Consider the following 19,927-nt stretch of genomic DNA (forward strand, 5'->3'; position numbering starts at 1 on the left):
ATATAAGTATATTGCATTCATATAAGGGTCGGACAGGTGTTGCTTACACATGTCAAGCCTAGAGTTAGGAGCTTCGTCCCCTTTGTAGATTAGGGTAGTTCATTTTACATGGCTACAGCGGTCCTAGTACACTCATCACTCTGTCTTGAGTCGAGACATCCTTGACTCTGCTAGATTAGGATTAGGGCTGGTGCCCCTGGTTAGGGTGTATATATGTATATATACCTATTTATATTGATTATTAAATTATGGCCTACTTATTTAGTGAGGTTTCCTTATTTAGACCCGGTCTATGACTTACTTCTGTCATTTTGGGGTCGTGGTCTTCTTTCTGATCTACTGATCATCATTGATCATAGATGAAAAATTCAGTGTTGCCTATCATATCCTTCTCCTATGATTGATTCTGATCTGATTATATTTCACTTGTTTGATTGCGAGTTTATCTTGCTGACATTCATTCGAATGTGTGTTCTTGCTGAGAGCCTTACTTTATCTTAACCTAGTTGCATACCCTTTGTGATTAGTGTGGACCCCGATCCGGGACGGGGCGGGAGGACGTGCCCCCGCGCGAGTCTCAGGATCGTCCACGTGAAGGAGAGCCCCACCAAGGAACTCTCGAAAGAGTGCCCCTCACAGCATGAGAGGCGATGTAAAGTGAGATACCTCTCGATTCGGGGACTAGCCCGGATTCGAGACGCACCTTAAGCAAAGAAAGAGTCGCCATCCAAGGAAGTGGGCCCTGGATCCCATGCTGTGCTCTGTTGCAACGGATAACCAGAGATATAAAATAGGGTTCGTGCCTGATGACGAATGGGGAAGGGATTAGGCGCCCCCAATTCGCCCAAGTGCTAGCACCTGGTCTCTTATGCCATTTATTATTAATTTTGAAGAGTTTTGGGCGAAAATCATGCGAAATGAGAACGAATATCTCCGAGATAACGTCTAGCTAATCATGCATGTCTCGGAGATGAATAAGAAGCACACACAAAAGAAATGAAAGATATGTCGCCTAAGAATAGCTAGGTTATGAGTGACATGCCTAATTGGTGTCTCAGTTCTGGTGGACAAGCACATGCATGTTACAGCTAAAGGTATAGGATCTGTACATAAAAATAAGAAAACACAGCAAAACACACAACACAACACGACTCGACACACGACCCGACACGACAAACCCTAGACTCTAATGCAATACTTGACTCGGACCAGGATGGCCATCCATCCTAGCTGCACTACGTATCCCGGCCTCGGGAAGAATCAGAGCCAACGTAGTTCGGTGCCCTATTCTAAACTACGATGCCTAAAACTCTAGGACCGCTATCCTAGACTCGATCCACTAGACTCGACTGATGTTTAAAGCTTTTTGTGCGATTGCTTAAATTCAAGTGGATTGTAATTTTTAGGACTCTATATGCCCTAACTAATGCAAGTTGATTAGCCTTAAGCTAATGCAGGTGGGCCCTATATCCTATGTGTATCTAGGCTGTGCATTCTAAGGAAAACCATGGGTTGACTATATGCTTCCTAGTCTAGCCATCGGTTCGACTAAATGTCTAACCGATCGACTTGAGGCCTCCTAACTCTAGGGACACTCACACGACAGGACACACCATATCAATACAAATCAGGACCGACTCCTAACTCTAAAACACCCTAAATATCTAGGACAGACTCCTAACTCTAGGGGAAGATCTTTTTTGAAAAGGTTTTGAAGTTTTTTTGTATTTTTTTGGAATATTTGAAATGTTTATTTTTAAAGGTTTGGCTGGACCTGGGATGTGGACCCCAAGCTGCACTACGTACCCTGTTGAAAGGGATCAAGCCAACGTAGTTCGGACCAGAATTCCTAACTACTCTGCACATGACTCAAGATTTTTTGAAATTTTGATTTTTAAAATGTTTTTGGATTTTGAATTGTTTTTTAGATGTTTTTGAATTTTCAAGTGTTTTTTGGAATGTTTTTGTTGTTTTCAAGTATTTTTGAAATGTTTTTATTGTTTTTTGACACCAGAGAATAAAATCCTATCATCATAAGGGTAGGGAGACTTCTGGAATCCCGCAAAGGTTGGACATCATCCTATACTTTGCGGGGGAACGAACAGGAAAATAACTCGGCAAGGGTTGGACAGCATCCTATACCTTGCAGGAGCGGGTAAAGATCACAACTTGATGGGAGGATGGACAGAATCCTAACCCCTATGATGACAGGAAAAATTCCTGGACTGACTGAAGGACTGACTCATGTGCTGAAGACTGTTATAATTACTATTTATAATTACTATACAAGATTACTATTCAAAAATACTATTCATAATTACTATTTATAGGTACTATTCAAAACTACTATTCATAATTACTATTTATAAGTACTATTCAAAACTACTATTCATAATTACTATTTATAAGTACTATTCAAAACTACTATTCATAGTAGGACCCGCTGATGTGGGACCCGCTGTGGGACCCGCTGATGTGTGACCTGCTGTGGGACCCGCCGATGTGGGACCCATTGATGTGGGACCCGCTGTGGGACCCACTGATGTGGGACCCGCTGTGGGACCCGCTGTTGTGGGACCCGCTGTGGGACCCGCTGTTGTGGGACCCGCTGTGGGACCCGCTGTGGGACCTACTGATGTGAGACCCGCTGTGGGACCCGCTGTGGGACCCGCTGATGTGGGACCCGCTGTGGGACCCGCTGTTGTGGGACCCGCGGATGTGGGACCCGCTGTTGTGGGACCCGCTGTGGGACCCGCTGTGGGACCTACTGATGTGAGACCCGCTGTGGGACCCGCTGTGGGACCCGCTGATGTGGGACCCGCTGTGGGACCCACTGATGTGGGACCCGCGGATGTGGGACCCGCTGTGGGACCCGCTGATGTGGGACCCGCTGTGGGACCCACTGATGTGGGACCCGCGGATGTGGGACCCGCTGTGGGACCCGCTGATGTGGGACCCGTGTAGTGCAAAGAATGAATAATTAAAAAATAAAAAAAATGAACTTACGCCACAAAAGATCCAGGAAGGTGTTGACAGAGTCGTGCTTGTGTGGGGCCCGCTGATGTGGGGCCCGTTGGAGGTGGGGTGGAGGAGATGGGGATGCCGGTGGAGCTCCGGTGGTTGGTTGGGAGGATGCCGGAGAAGGTGGCCGGAATCCGGTTGGGTTGCCGGAGGAGAAGACCCTTCCTCTCTCTCTCTGCAGATCTCTGTCTCTCTCTACCTCTCTCTGCAGATCTCTCTCTCTCTCTACAGATCTCTCTCTCTCTCTCCCTTTCTCTGCAGATCTCTCTCTCTCTCTACAGATCTCTCTCTCTCTCTCCCTTTCTCTGCAGATCTCTCTCTCTCTCTACAGATCTCTCTCTCTCTCTCTCCCTTTCTCTGCAGATCTCTCTCTCTCTCTCCCTTTCTCTGCAGATCTCTCTCTCTCTCTACAGATCTCTCTCTCTCTCTCTCCCTTTCTCTGCAGATCTCTCTCTCTCTCTACAGATCTCTCTCTCTCTCTCCCTTTCTCTGCAGATCTCTCTCTCTCTACATATCTCTCTCTCTCTCTCTCCCTTTCTCTGCAGATCTCTCTCTCTCTCTCCCTTTCTCTGCAGATCTCTCTCTCTCTCTACAGATCTCTCTCTCTCTCTCTCTCTCCCTTTCTCTGCAGATCTCTCTCTGGTCCCTGTTTCGAAGTCGGTTTTTTTTTTATCATGGCTGATGGTGAGGTGGGAGAAGAAAAAAAAGGGAGGGAGGGGCCCATGATGGAGATGGGTTTTGACCCTTCTCCATCTCTTCGTTCTCCTTTTTTTAAAAAAAAAAACAAATCCCTTTAAAGATGTTGAAAAGGGAGGTGTGAGACGGAAAAAAAGGGAGGGAGGGGCCCATGATGGAGATGGGTTTTGACCCTTCTCCATCTCTTCGTTCTTTTTATTTTTAAAAAAAGAAAATCCTACCCCCTTTTTCTCACCCTGATTCTTTTTTTTTTTTAAATTTTTATAAGGGAAAATGATATGTTTACCGCCCTACAACCATTGCTTTGATAATTCACCCCACTACAACCCAGCTTTGATTATCGCACATACTTCGCCTGTCTTTTTCTTCATTTTTTTGCCCGATTGCCCTGAAATTTTGCCGGGGGACTCTCGAGAATACTAACAACCTCTTGGGGAGTTTGTACTCACAAATACGCACAATAAGATGCTCCAAGACTCAAACCTTCTTCTCATTTTGGGCTCAGTCCCCAGGAATTTGCGGAGATTAATTTTGGGATGTCTTGGGACTCGAAATTTGGGAATTTTATAAGATATTCAATTTTGGGGACTTTAGGGCCTTGTCAAAATGGGGTGTCTACAATTAGCTGCTCCAGACCCTCCCCTGCATAGCCGATATGCTGTCAAATTTTCTGCAAATACCTTGAGTTTGGTCATTATCCTGTAAACTTGTTGACAAACTCTATGTGCTTATCTTACCACATCTTCTTGCATAGATGTTATGCTGCCGGATTTTATCCATAGAAGATATTTTCGTATCATCTTTTGTCTCAGCTTGTATATGGGATTTTCATTTGATTGCCCTATATTGAACTCTAGTGTTTGTCAATTCCATGGCGAGAGTCTGACCGTGTTGACTTCACTCATTTGCAGTACCTATTTCTATTCAACCCACACCAGAACCTATGGCTGAATCCGGAAATACTCTGGCTGAAAGGAATGAATTGATGAAGTCTGTGCTCCAACAGATGAATAGTATGAGTGAGGAGATAGTCCGTCTGAAAAGTGATAGAGGTTCTGCTTCTGAAGAACCTGTACCCCGGCAAATTCCACTTATACCTCCCCCACCTCCTGCAATGGCCAGGCCTGCTGTTTTGAATGTCGAAGACGATGTCGAGGATGAGCAGTATGCAGAAGATAATTGTCTCCCTCATCTGGAGAGAGCCAATGAGGGCAGAGCGATAACAGATAGGTTGGATAAGCTAACCCGAGAAATGGAAAGCATGAAGTTCCAAGGCCCTAAGAAGTTGAACATGTCCGACTTCATGATAGTCCCGGGAGTTGTTCTTCCTCATAAGTTCACAGTACCTGACCTTGACAAGTATGATGGGACGGGATGCCCCACCAGTCATCTGAAATCTGTCATTCCTCTTCTACAGCAACATGGACTTTCTCCAGAGCAGATTGCCCTCGTATTCCCTCGATCTCTAGTCGGAACTGCAAAGAAATGGTTTTTGAGTCTGAAGTCTGAAGAGATCCGAACCTTAGAAGACATTGTCAGCAAGTTCGTGGAACAGTTTTCCATGGAAGCGGGAATCGATGTAACCAAAAGGGATCTGAAAATGTTGAAACAAGGGCATGATGAAACTTTCACTTTCTTCATCCGCAGATGGAGAAGGAAAGCTGCACAGATGACTCACAGATTGTCCGATGAAGATCAGATCAAAATTGTGGTTAAGAATCTGTCTCCACAGTATTATCATCATATGGCTATCCAATATTTTCTCGATTTCAATCACCTCATCAAGACGGGAACCCAAGTAGAGGATGCACTGGCCAAAGGCCTAAGGACAAGAACCTCAACTGATGTCAGAGACGGAAAGAGGACTATGGTAGCCGCTGAAGAGGTCAACAATGTGGAGACCTCCCGTCAACCTTTCAAGAAGGTGGCTCAGAAAAGAAACAAGCCTATTCAGAAGCCAGGTAAAGAGATTCCTCCATTGCCGAAGAATTTTGAAAAAGCTTTGAGAGGATTGGTCGCAGTGGGTAAACTTGAACTTCCTGAACCTTCTTCTCCTCCAAATCCTCTTCCTAGCAACTTTTATGAACAAGACTTCTGTGAGTATCATCGAGTTCATGGACATTCAACCAACAGTTGCCAAGCCTTGAAACATAAGATCCTAAAACTTATCAAGGATGGTAAGGTAGTTGTTGGAGAATCCGGGGCTACCAAAAAACCAGTGCAAAGATCAGTTGGCCCTTTACCGATGGTAGGAGCTATCTCTACAGATGAACCATTATTGGATCCTGCATCCCTTATTCGTCCTATCTCAGAAATGCCACCTGTTCCATCAAGCTTTCGACCAATGGAGGAATCTTTTGAAAGGTCGGCCCTCATCCGAATGGAAAACTGGATGGTTAAACTCTTTGGTCAGATGTCCATGTTAACTGAAGAAGTGAAGGAGATGAAAACTCAGATACGATATCTGTCTACCGGATGTGATTCAGCTCCTAAGCAGTTTGCCGATATGGGTATTATGACAGAAGAAACATCAGTTCAGAGTTTAATTCTTGACAGATATGTTGATTTGCATAGTGGGACGAAGCCTGTATTTGTTCCCAGTGAAGTTCAGAATGTTGAACCCTATCGTCAACCTTTTAAGAAGCCAATCATAGAAGTGGAAGAGAGGATGGGTCAGAGATTGAGGAGGGAATACGCTCAGCTACCATGTTCTCAGGAAGTTATCTTGAAGAAATGGGTCAGCGAAGGTCGTTTGACACTTTTAGATCCGAAGCTTATTCCTAACCCACTCCCCAAGCACTGGAGAAGAGATCAGTATTGCGAGTACCATGGAGGTATTGGTCATACAACAGAAAAGTGCCTGGCATTGAAACACAAAATTCAGGACGAGATAGATGGAGACTCTTCCCTTCTTCCTGAACTCTGTGCTTTCATGAATTATGCACCGGTTAGACCTATTCAACCCTTCAAAGGTTCCACCACCTCTGTTTATGCTGCATCAAAGCAGAGGGATGAATCGAAAGGGAAAGAAAAAATGTCAGAATTTGAGCCTCCGAAGAATGTCAGGGCAGAGAGCATGATGCCACCAGCAGGTTTTCAGGGGCAGTTTGGGCCCGGTCGACAGAACTACATGGGACCACCTCTTCCGAGATTCCTATACCAGGACCGAAACCACTAGCCGACAACATCATGGAGGAAGACGTGTACTTCTGAACTTCAGTGCCTAGTCCTTGTCCGCGTCCAAGTGTCATGTTTCAAGTGAGGTGTTTCAAATGTCATGTTTCAAGATTTAACTTCTATCGAGTGTATACCAACTCTTGTGTTGAAAGTTGGTGAGTCATAGTGTCAATGTAAAAAAAAAAAGAAAAAAGAAGAAGAAGGGGGTGTCCTGTTTGTCAGTCTTTTTCATTTAGAGTCAGTGTTTTATTTTCTGTCAAGTCTGATGTAGAGCCCACTGAGGCGTGTTGAGAATTATTGATGTACTTGAAAGTTTTCAATTCAATAAAGTTTGATTTCAATATCTTCAATGTTTTATGATTCACTCTTGGATCTAATGTTTAAAATAACTAAAGACACCTTTCTCGGGTGAGAATGCAGACGAAATTCCCCTCGAGATCTGAAACATGATCAAACAGGAGGAAGAGCGTCGAGCATAGTCACTCAAAGAGGAAATCAAAGCTGTTGATAGTGGTATTGAAATCTGAAACTCGGGAAAGATGGATTGGCAAAATTTTATCTTCTGAGGAGAGCGAGGATTTGATAAACCTGTTTATAAGGGGTTTGAGGTAGTCTTGTTTGATCCTATAAGGATAAACCGGGTGAACGCCCTGTGCAAAGCCAGACTCCATCGGTTTTAGATATCAGTTGTAAAGCAAAATTCAAAAGAGGGAAACATCAGACATCAAGTGAAGTTGATGAGAACATTGAGAGAAGGTTTTCAGATGCAAAGTTGTATTCATAGAACTTGATCCACAAGAAGAACATTCGAGTTGTACATCTTGGTGGGATTTCAAGTCATTATATTCATATAGTAGGGACAATTCTTATGTCCAAAAGAAAGAGTACATCTAGAAGAAACAAGAGCCTGGAAAAGAGAAGGGAATGTGTCCCTAAGACAACTCCTTAGAAAAATCAAAGACCCAAGTGATGGAGTCTATGAGATAGATTGGATATCAAAATTGTCTCCAACATTTGGAGATTATCGAGAGCGGTATAATCTTGAGCATAAATTCAAGATATTCGAGAAGCGCGCAAGTTTAAGTGGAGCACCGTGGTTGAAGTCTTGCTTGCAAATACCGCCAGACTCTCGAAAAAAAAAAAAAATTCCAAGTCTTGAACCTTAAACATTCAAAAGCTTGTACATCAAAACACCAGGAGGTCATCCTTGGACGATTGAGCCTTTATAGCCAAAATCTCAGCGTTAAAAAAAAAAATCCTTTTGTGAGCCCTTTGAGCCACATTTTAAAACCAAACAATTCTTTTAACCATATTATAAACCAGGGGCATTTTATGCACCTGAACTACGTCATGACCTGATCCCCAACTCTTCGGGGGTACGTAGGTAACTTGATCAATTCAGGTTCGGTCAAATCCTTGGGGATAAAAGCTAAATCATCCCCTTTTCAAACTTTTGAAGCTAAAAAGCTAAACCATTCTTTGTTAAACCCAAAGCGAACTACGCGGATCTGATCCTCCATTTTTGGGGTACGTAGGTAGTCTGGCAAGACCAGATTCGGTCCAAATCGTTTGAACTTTTGATATCTAACCCTTTTGAACCCGAGCTTACCTGAAAAGTCCTTCTGGTAAAACAAGCAAAGGTTCAAGGCAAATAGAACAAAAACAGAAAGAAAAGAAAAGAACGAGAGTCTAAAGACCCACTAGGTTGAAAACCCGAAAAGGGCAGCTTAGAGAAAAGAAAAGTCTTGCTAAGTCAACAACCAAAGGTGTTGGCTTATGCAAAAGCAAGGGTAGCGGTTTGCTAGATTGAAAACTCAAAGAGACAATCTAGTCAGCAACAAGATTTCCCATGAAAAAGAGCTGATGAGTTGTGGAAGGAGTTCCTCAGCCGTGAAGAACTCAAGAATGCAAGCAGCACAAACAAGAGTTGAGACAGACGGTCTGCAAGACTGAAAATCTGGAAGACATCCGTTTGACTTCCTAGAAAGAAGGAGAATTAAAGAGTTGGAGAAGCAGTCTTCAAACAGGGCAGGATCCCGGAATCTGAGTAGTGTCGGCGAGACTTACTTTGATACCTTTCTAAACTAGGGGCATTAAAACTGAGCAATCCGAAGGGGGTAATAACCATGACGGAAATACCGATGGAGGAAATTAGAACCTCTTGACATGGTTTTCGAAATTACTCTGAGAGTAGCTAGCCTCACCTTAAAAAAAAAAAAAATAAAAAAAATAATGCATTGGATCTAAGGGTGAATCAAAAGTGAGTCGTCCCTTGAATCGTATAAATTTTCTTTGATCGAGTCATTCGAAGTTTATTCCTCATTCTTGTCCATGTTTCTGTCAAAGTCTCAAGTTCTCAAGGTCTAAAGTTGTCTGGCACTGAAGAGCGAGAGTACACCTTCCAAAATGCGAGGAAAATTTAAAGTGAATCCTGGTTAGGAATCAAAGAGGGGCAAGAGACATCTTGTTTAGACCGGCCAGAGACATCAAAATTTCGAATAGTGAGCATCGACAGAAGAAATTCTTAGCCTCAGCCATGGTAGAGATTGTTTTCCCTATTTCAAAGAAAGAACCCATACCCTATTTCAAAGAAAGAACCCATACAAATTCAAATTTCCCTTACCTATCCTGGTTCCGCTTCCTTAAGACTCTTGTCATGGAATCACAACACACTAGGGGCATCTTTTATGACTTGCGTCATAAAAGATATCAAGCACAAAAGGCAATCAGTGCCAATGTCTTCAGTAAGTTGAGATAAGAGATGTACGAGTATATCTCAAGCCAAACTTCCAACTTCTCATACGAGTGCACTCTCTGAAAGGTCAACTTCCCCAGAAAATCAGTTTCTCCAGTGGAGTTTAGAATTTGCTCCCACAACCTTCAATCTCCAGTAGAATTCAGTTCTCTCAGAAAAAATGGTCTACTCAAAACCTCAGCACGTTACTTATGTCCGGTCCTCAGCAGAGACCGCACATTCCCAGAGTTCTCGGCAAGAGACAATCAATCTTGTAATGGAATTGATCGAAATCTCGATTTCTTGAATCAAAGTTGTTCCTTCTTGAGTTTCATGTTCTTGATTCCTAGAGTGGTTTGATCATGATGATTGTCTAATTATACCGCTTTGTTGATCTGTCAAGATGCTGTCTTCTCAGATCCTAAATTTAGGTTTGATCATGATGCTGTCTAATCATTCCACTTTGTTCATCTGTCAAGATGCTGTCTTCTCAGATCCCAATTTAGGTCTGATCATGATGCTGTCTAATCATTCCGCTTCGTTCATCTGTCAAGATGCTGTCTTCTCAGATCCCAATTTAGGTTTGATCATGATGCTGTCTAATCATTCCGCTTCGTTCATCTGTCAAGATGCTGTCTTCTCAGATCCCAATTCAGGTTTGATCATGATGCTGTCTAATCATTCCATTCTGCAAATTGTGAGAGTCTGTATCACCATTCCATTGAGAATCTGTCTCACCATTTCATTGAGCCTTTTACTCATTCGCAGTCTCGCTCATATCCTCGACCTTTCGGTTCATTCGCAACCAAGTCAATCTTTTGAGCCTTTGACTCATTCGCAGTCAAGCTTCTATCCCTGACTTTTCGGTTAATTTGTAACCGAGTTTAATCCTGCAACTTCTGATTCTGTCAGATTATTATTTTTTTGGTTCATTCGCAACCAAGTCATCATCTCGGCCTTTTGGTTCATTCGCAACCAGGTCAAAATCTTAGGCTTCCGACTCATTCGCAGTCAGGTCTATTTTCTAAATTCTTGTCTCATTCGCAGTCAAGTTAATCTCTTTGACTTCGGTTCGTTCGCAACCAAGTCATCATTCCGGCCTTTTTGGTTCATTCGCAATCGGGTCAAAATCTTAGACTCTTCGGCACGTTCGCTGCCAAGTTTCTCGCTGATTTCTTGATTCATTCGCAATCACGATAATCTCCCCGACTTTGACCCATTCACAGTCGAGTCAATCTACCAATTCTTAGCTCGTTTGCAGCTAAAATCAAATTTCTGACTTTCTGGTTCGTTCGCAACCCAATCATTATTCTGGTCTCATAGTTCATTCGCAACTAGGCCAATATCCATGACTCTGTCTCATTCGCAGTCAAGTCAATCATTTTGCTTTTTGGTTCGTTCGCAACTAAGCAAATTTCTGGCCTTCCGACTCATTCGCAGTCAAGTCCAATATCCGATCTTCTGGTTCGTTCGCAACCAAGATAATATTCATGATTCTTTGACTCATTCGCAGTCAAGTCAATTCCCCGGCTTCTGGTTCAGTCGCAACCAAGCCAATATCTTTCCCGGCTCTCTCGCAGCCAAGCTAACCTTTCAACCTTGACTCGTTCACAGCTAAAATAATTCTTTCAATATTTCCAGCTCGTTCGCAGCCAATCGATCCTGTCGATACCCTTTGCAAGGGATATCTGAGCAATGTCCCTTCAAAAAATTTCCATTAGATGCTAGAGTAGCGCCATCTAGAACCTTTCTCTTTGAATCATTTTCATCCAATATTTTGGGCCAGTCAAAATGTGTTGTCTGTTCGGCTTCGGCATTCGCGCGAACAGCGCCCTCTGCCAAAGAGGGGCATCTGTAGACACCCCATTTTGACCAGGCCCTAAAGCCCCTAAGGTAGAGTCGAGGTTTCAGAGTTGAGTAATTCCCAGAGAGAGTGGGCCCGGAATGAGAGGAAAGCTTAAATTTTCGTCAGCATATGGCCCACATTCGTGGGTACAAATTCCCCGAGAGGTCGTTTGTGTTCCCAAGATTATCCCTGCAAAATTTCGGGGCAATCGGGCGAGAAATGGAAAATAAGACAAGCGGAGTGTGTGCTATAATCAAAGATGGATGTGTTGGGGTGAATTGTCCAGGCATGGGTGTGCAAATATCCCCCCCCCTTTTATTATAAAAGCCAAAGGATTTCTATGGGATTCATTATCTTAAGAAGGGCATTTTTGTAATCCCTGCGTAGCTTTGGTAGGAAGCAACCCCTAAGGCCCCTTAGATCAAATAGAAGGCTAGGATTGTGCAAGAAAAAGGGAATCTTCCTTTTCATATCACCCATATTCTACCCGAGCCACCCCCTGCTAGTATAGAAGAATAGTGATAATGCATAGAAAGGGGCTGCCCAAGTGAATCGGAGGGGGGGTAAATTTATTACTTCCCTTTGCTACAAAACCCAACAAATTAGGGTTTTTGGGGGGACCCATTTTGATTGAGCTGCAAGAGGGATAGCAGAGAAAGAGAGAGAGAGAGAGAGTCTTCTCCTCCGGCAACCCAACCGGATTCCGGCCACCTTCTCCGGCATCCTCCCAGCCAACCACCGGAGGTCCACCGGCATCCCATCTCTTCCCTCTCCAACCTCCCCTCCCTCCAAACCCAAAACCGAAACCCTCTTTCCTACACCTAAGAAAATCAAAACCCATTCTAACCGAAAACTCCCTTTTCTCGGCAACCACCGCCACCATCCTCACCACCACCAAGCCGCCACCTCCATTAAACCCCCCTCCTCTTCCCACCTCGCCGCACCTCTACCATACCCGAACCACCACCCTCAGCCACCGTTCCCCACCACCTGCAACTCCATCGCCGACCCCCTTTCACCTCCTCCAGCCACCGAAACCCACCGAAACCCTCTTCCCCACCTCGTGGTATCTCCCAAACCCCATTAAACCCAAATCCCCCACCCCATTTCTACCCATTTCGAAAACCCATCCCACCTCCTTTTCTTTATTCCCATCATTTTATTTAACAGAGAGAGAGAGGGAGAGAAGAGAGAGAGAAACAGAGAGAAAGAGGAAGGGAGTTTGAGCCTCACCGCGTCACCACCAACCGCCGTGCCACCTCCGGCCGGCCGATCTTCCCTTCCACCACCGCTACCTCCCATTTTCAAAAAAAGAAGAAGGGGAAAACAGAGAGAGAGAGAGAGAGAGAGAGAAAGAGAGAGGCTCGTTTTTTTTACTTTATTTTTTATATAGATATATATATATAGAATAATATAAAAATATATATATATAAAAAATATTTTCCGCAGGAGAACTCGAGCCCCACTTTCCGGACACTCTCCGATCAACCCCGTTTCATCCACCGAGGCCCCATCTCCTCATTTCGTTGTCCGCCATCTGCTATTCGCTTAGGTAACTCAAATATCTCGTCCATTCATTTATCTTTATTTTTTATGTTTATTTATTTATTTATTTTTATTCTTTTTGTGTTTCTAATATTGCATTGCATGTGTGATTGTTCGAAGTTGATTTTTGTTTTGTTTAGCTTGGTTGTTTTGGTGAACTGTAATTGGATCCTAACAATGCCATTGGGTCATATTGGGAATTTGTAAATGTGATTGTGATGGGTTTAATGCTGTTTAATTTTATTGTTTCAAATTTTGTGAAGCCTGATTCATTATCTCCTTGCGTGAGTTTACTTCCCTTATCATCGGTGTCGATACTCATTAAACTCCATTTGGTCCGTGGAATACCCTTACTGATCCGGATTCCTGTGTGCTTACCTCGCCTTTGGTTATTATGGAACTTCAATACTTGTGATCAGGAATGAATTTTGTTCCTTGACTCATTCATTAAACCTCAATTGTGGACAAAGAGAAGAGTCCGGCCTTGTGGTTAAATCTCATTCTGAGTTTCGAGCTCGTAGGCTATGATGAGGCTACTCGGAGCCCACACTAATCTTCCTCTTTCCTTCCCTTTCGAGGGTCCTCTTAGTTTTAGGATTTTTCCTTAAATCTTAGGGTTCTTATAGATTTTCAAGAGGTTGTCCATCGATTTCAGAGGTCACCTCGGCGGGTCCGGGCTATGACGGAATGTATCTTGAGCCAACCCCTTCCCTTCCTGCCTTAGAGTTTTCGCAGGTTAAGGGATTTCTTCCTCTTTAGAGTCAGTCCTAGAGGGTTTAGGAGTCTGTCCTTCCGTCTTTCAGAGTCAGTCTTCAGCATAGGATTCAGTCCTTCAGTCTTTTAGGAGTCTGTCCTATCATCATAGGGGTTAGGATTCTGCCGAACCCCTCATCAAGTCATGTGATTTTATCCGCTCCTGCAAGGTATAGGATGCTGTCCAACCCTTGCGGAGCTGTAATTCTGTTCATTCCCCCCCGCAAAGCATAGGATGCTGTCCAACCTTTGCGGGATATCGGGAGTCTGTCGTACCCTTATGATGATAGGGTCCTGTCTTCTCGTGTCAAAAATTCCAAAAAAAAAAGGGCATTTCAAAAACACTCAAAAACTCAAAAACATCTAAAAATCAAAAACCTCAAAATCTCGAGTCATTAGGAGTAGTCAAGTCCGAACTACGGATGGCTTGATCCCTAGCTGAGGGGTACGTAGGCAGCTCAGGCGTGCTGCTGGCATCCTGAGTTCAGTCACCATTTTTTTGGCAAATATCTTTCACAACTTCAAAACCTTCCAAAACTACAAAAATTCTTCAAAATGACCTTGCAAATCGGTTTCAAAAGACCTTCCCATAGAGTTAGGAGTCAGTCCTAGGCTTTTGGGGTGTCTTAGAGTTAGGAGTCTGTCCTGATCTTGTGGATTTGTCATGTCTGGTCGTGTGAGTGTCCTTAGAGTTAGGAGGCCTCAGGTCGTGGTCGGTTAGACACTTAGTTGAGCCGATGGCTAGACTAGAACGCGCTTAGAGAGCCCATGGTTTTCCTTAGGACGTACAACCTAGTCACACATAGGGTGTAGGGTCCACTTGCATTAGTTAGGGCATATAGGGAGTCCTAAAAATTACCATTCACTCGAACTTAAGTGATGGCGCAAGAAGCTTTAAAAACTAGTCAGGTCTAGTTGATCGAGTCTAGGATAGCAGTCCTAGAAGGTTAGGCATTGTAGTTTAGCATAGGTCGCCGAACTACGTTGGCTCTGATTCTTCCCGAGGCCGGGATACGTAGTGCAGCTAAGATGGATGGCCATCTTGGTCCGAGTCAATTATCGCATTAGAGTTTAGAGTTTGTCGTGTGGAGTCGTGTTGTGTTGTGTGTTTTGCTATGTCTTCTTACTTTCATGTACAGATCCTATACTTTTAGCTGTAGCATGCATGTGTGTGCCCACCAGAACTTAGACACCAATTAGGCATGGCACTCATAATCTAGCTATTCTTAGGTGACATCTTTCATTTCTTTTTTGTGCTTCTTATTCATCTCCGAGACATGCATGATTAGATAGACGTTATCTCGGAGATCTTCGTTCCCATTTCGCGTGATTTTCGCCCAAAATTCTTCAAAGTTAATAATAAATGGCATAAGAGACCAGGTGCTCGCACTTGGGCGAATTGGGGGCGCCTAACCCCTTCCCCATTCGTCATCAGGCACGGACCTTTTATATCTCTGGTTATCTGTTGCGACAGAGCACAGCATGGGATCCAGGGCCTACTTCCTTGGATGGCGACTCTTTCTTTGTTTAAGGTGCGTCTCGAATCTGGGCTGGTCCCCGAATCGAGAGGTATCTCACTTGACATCGCCGCTCATGCTGTGAGGGGCACTCTTTCGAGAGTTCCCTGGTGGAGCTCTCCTTCACGTGGATGATCCCGAGACTTGCGTGGGGGCACGTCCCTCGGCCTCTCTCGGATCGGGTTCCACAATACCTCCGAGTCAATGACCATAACTCACTCAATTCAACTCGGAATTCATTGAAATTTGTTCCATTTCGAATGACTCGAACTGTAGTTTAAAACGGAAGAAATGGAGATGAAAAAAGCCAAGTATTTTGAGAGTTATGGTGGAAATAGTTAGACTCGCACTTTGGTCTAGCAGTTTACAGACCAACCTGCAATTGATTGACCATAACTTACTCAATTTAACTCGGAATTGATTCAAATTCATGTCATTTTGAAGGTGTGGAAGTGTAGTTGAAAACGAAAGAAACAGAGATGAAAAATTCCAAGTATCTTAAGAGTTATGATGGAAATAGTTAGACTCGCGCTTTGGTCTAGCCGTTTACAGACCTGCTTCCGATTCATTCACCATAAGTCACTCAATTCGACTCGGAATTTATTCAAATTCATGCCATTTGGAAGATGTCGAAGAGTAGCTGAAAACGAAAGAAACGGAGACGAAAAACTCCAAGTATTTTAAGAGTTATGATAGAAATAGTTAGACTCGCGCTTTCGCCTAGCAGTTTACAGACCTACCTCCGATTTAATGACCACAACTCACTCAATTGAACATGTAATTCAATGAAATTTGTTGCATTTCGAAAGAGTCGAAGTGTAGTTTAAAACGGAAAAAACGGAGATGAAAAACTACTTGTATTTTGAGAGTTATGATGGAAATAGTTATATTCGCGCTTTGGTCTAGCAGTTTGCAGACATACCTCCGATTGAATGACCATAACTCACTCAATTCAACCCGGAATTCATTGAAATTTATTCCATTTCGAAGGAGTCGAAGTGTAGTCTAAAACGGAAGAAACAGAGATGAAAAAGTCCTAGTATTTTGAGAGTTATGACGGAAATAGTTAGACTCGCGCTTTGGTCTAGCAGTTTATAGACCTACGTCCGGTTGATTGACCATAACTCAGTCAATTCAACTCGGAATTGAGTCAAATTCATGCCATTTCGAAGATGTCGAAGTGTAGTTGAAAACATTAGAAACGGAGATGAAAAACTCCAAGTATTTTAAGAGTAATGACGGAAATAGTTAGACTCGCCCTTTCGCCTAGCAGTTTACAGACCTATCTCCGATTGAATGACCATAACTCACTCAATTCAACCCGGAATTAATTGAAATTTGTTCCATTTCGAATGAGTAGAAGTGTAGTTTAAAAAGAAAGAAACGGAGGTTAAAAAAGCCAAGTATTTCGGGAGTTATGATGGAAATAGTTAGACTCGCACTTTAGTGTAGCAGTTTACAGACCTACCTCCGATTGATTGACCATAACTCTGTCAATTCAACTCGGAATTTAGTCAAATTCATGCCGTTTCGAAGATGTCGAAGTGTAGTTGAAAACATAAGAAACGGAGATGAAAAACTCCAAGTATTTTAAGAGTTACGATGGAAATAGTTAGACTCGCGCTTTCGCCTAGCAGTTTACTGACCTACCTCCGATTGAATGACCATAACCCACTCAATTCAACTCGGAATTCATTGAAATTCGTTCCATTACGAAGGAGTCGAAAGTGTAGCTGAAAACGGAAGAAACGGAGATGAAAACTCCAAGTATTTTGAGAGTTATGGTGGAAATAGTTAGACTCGTGTTTTCGCCTAGCAGTTTACAGACCTACCTCCGATTGAATGACCATAAGTCACTAAATTCAACTCGGATTTCATTGAAATTTGTTTCATTTCGAAGGAGTCGAAGTGTAGTTTATAACGGAAGAAACGGAGATGCAAAAAGCCAAGTATTTTGAGAGTTATGGTGGAAATAGTTAGACTCGCACTTTGGTCTAGGAGTTTACAGACCTACCTCCGATTGATTGACCATAACTCACTCAATTCAACTCAGAATTGAATCAAATTCATGGCATTGCGAAGATGTCGAAGTGTAGTTGGAAATGGAGATGAAAAACTCCAAGTAATTTAAGAGTTATGATGGACATAGTTAGACTCGCGCTTTCGCCTAGCAGTTTATAGACATACCTCCGAGTCAATGACCATAACTCACTCAATTCAACTCGGAATTCATTGAAATTTGTTCCATTTCGAATGACTCGAACTGTAGTTTAAAACGGAAGAAATGGAGATGAAAAAAGCCAAGTATTTTGAGAGTTATGGTGGAAATAGTTAGACTCGCACTTTGGTCTAGCAGTTTACAGACCAACCTGCAATTGATTGACCATAACTTACTCAATTTAACTCGGAATTGATTCAAATTCATGCCATTTTGAAGGTGTGGAAGTGTAGTTGAAAACGAAAGAAACAGAGATGAAAAATTCCAAGTATCTTAAGAGTTATGATGGAAATAGTTAGACTCGCGCTTTGGTCTAGCAGTTTACAGAGCTGCTTCCGATTCATTCACCATAAGTCACTCAATTCGACTCGGAATTTATTCAAATTCATGCCATTTGGAAGATGTCGAAGAGTAGCTGAAAACGAAAGAAACGGAGACGAAAAACTCCAAGTATTTTAAGAGTTATGATAGAAATAGTTAGACTCGCGCTTTCGCCTAGCAGTTTACAGACCTACCTCCGATTTAATGACCACAACTCACTCAATTGAACATGTAATTCAATGAAATTTGTTGCATTTCGAAAGAGTCGAAGTGTAGTTTAAAACGGAAAAAACGGAGATGAAAAACTACTTGTATTTTGAGAGTTATGATGGAAATAGTTAGATTCGCGCTTTGGTCTAGCAGTTTGCAGACATACCTCCGATTGAATGACCATAACTCACTCAATTCAACCCGGAATTCATTGAAATTTATTCCATTTCGAAGGAGTCGAAGTGTAATCTAAAACGGAAGAAACAGAGATGAAAAAGTCCTAGTATTTTGAGAGTTATGACGGAAATAGTTAGACTCGCGCTTTGGTCTAGCAGTTTATAGACCTACGTCCGGTTGATTGACCATAACTCAGTCAATTCAACTCGGAATTGAGTCAAATTCATGCCATTTCGAAGATGTCGAAGTTTAGTTGAAAACATTAGAAACGGAGATGAAAAACTCCAAGTATTTTAAGAGTTATGACGGAAATAGTTAGACTCGCCCTTTCGCCTAGCAGTTTACAGACCTATCTCCGATTGAATGACCATAACTCACTCAATTCAACCCGGAATTAATTGAAATTTGTTCCATTTCGAATGAGTAGAAGTGTAGTTTAAAAAGAAAGAAACGGAGGTTAAAAAAGCCAAGTATTTCGGGAGTTATGATGGAAATAGTTAGACTCGCGCTTTGGTCTAGCAGTTTACAGACCTACCTCCGATTGATTGACCATAACTCACTCAATTCAACTCAGAATTGAATCAAATTCATGGCATTGCGAAGATGTCGAAGTGTAGTTGGAAATGGAGATGAAAAACTCCAAGTAATTTAAGAGTTATGATGGACATAGTTAGACTCGCGCTTTCGCCTAGCAGTTTACAGATTTATCTCCGATTGAATGACCATAACTCACTCAATTCAACCCGGAATTAATTAAAATTTGTTCCATTTCGAATGAGTAGAAGTGTAGTTTAAAAAGAAAGAAACGGAGGTTAAAAAAGCCAAGTATTTCGGGAGTTATGATGGAAATAGTTAGACACGCACTTTAGTGTAGCAGTTTACAGACCTACCTCCGATTGATTGACCATAACTCTGTCAATTCAACTCGGAATTTAGTCAAATTCATGCCGTTTCGAAGATGTCGAAGTGTAGTTGAAAACATAAGAAACGGAGATGAAAAACTCCAAGTATTTTAAGAGTTACGATGGAAATAGTTAGACTCGCGCTTTCGCCTAGCAGTTTACTGACCTACCTCCGATTGAATGACCATAACCCACTCAATTCAACTCGGAATTCATTGAAATTCGTTCCATTACGAAGGAGTCGAAAGTGTAGCTGAAAACGGAAGAAACGGAGATGAAAACTCCAAGTATTTTGAGAGTTATGGTGGAAATAGTTAGACTCGTGTTTTCGCCTAGCAGTTTACAGACCTACCTCCGATTGAATGACCATAAGTCACTAAATTCAACTCGGATTTCATTGAAATTTGTTTCATTTCGAAGGAGTCGAAGTGTAGTTTGTAACGGAAGAAACGGAGATGCAAAAAGCCAAGTATTTTGAGAGTTATGGTGGAAATAGTTAGACTCGCACTTTGGTCTAGGAGTTTACAGACCTACCTCCGATTGATTGACCATAACTCACTCAATTCAACTCAGAATTGAATCAAATTCATGGCATTGCGAAGATGTCGAAGTGTAGTTGGAAATGGAGATGAAAAACTCCAAGTAATTTAACAGTTATGATGGACATAGTTAGACTCGCGCTTTCGCCTAGCAGTTTATAGACATACCTCCGAGTCAATGACCATAACTCACTCAATTCAACTCGGAATTCATTGAAATTTGTTCCATTTCGAATGACTCGAACTGTAGTTTAAAACGGAAGAAATGGAG

Source organism: Tasmannia lanceolata, unplaced genomic scaffold, assembly GCF_043159265.1.
Source record: "Tasmannia lanceolata isolate RefF3 unplaced genomic scaffold, GAP_Taslan_0.1 ptg000018l, whole genome shotgun sequence".
Classification (NCBI taxonomy): Eukaryota; Viridiplantae; Streptophyta; class Magnoliopsida; order Canellales; family Winteraceae; genus Tasmannia; species Tasmannia lanceolata.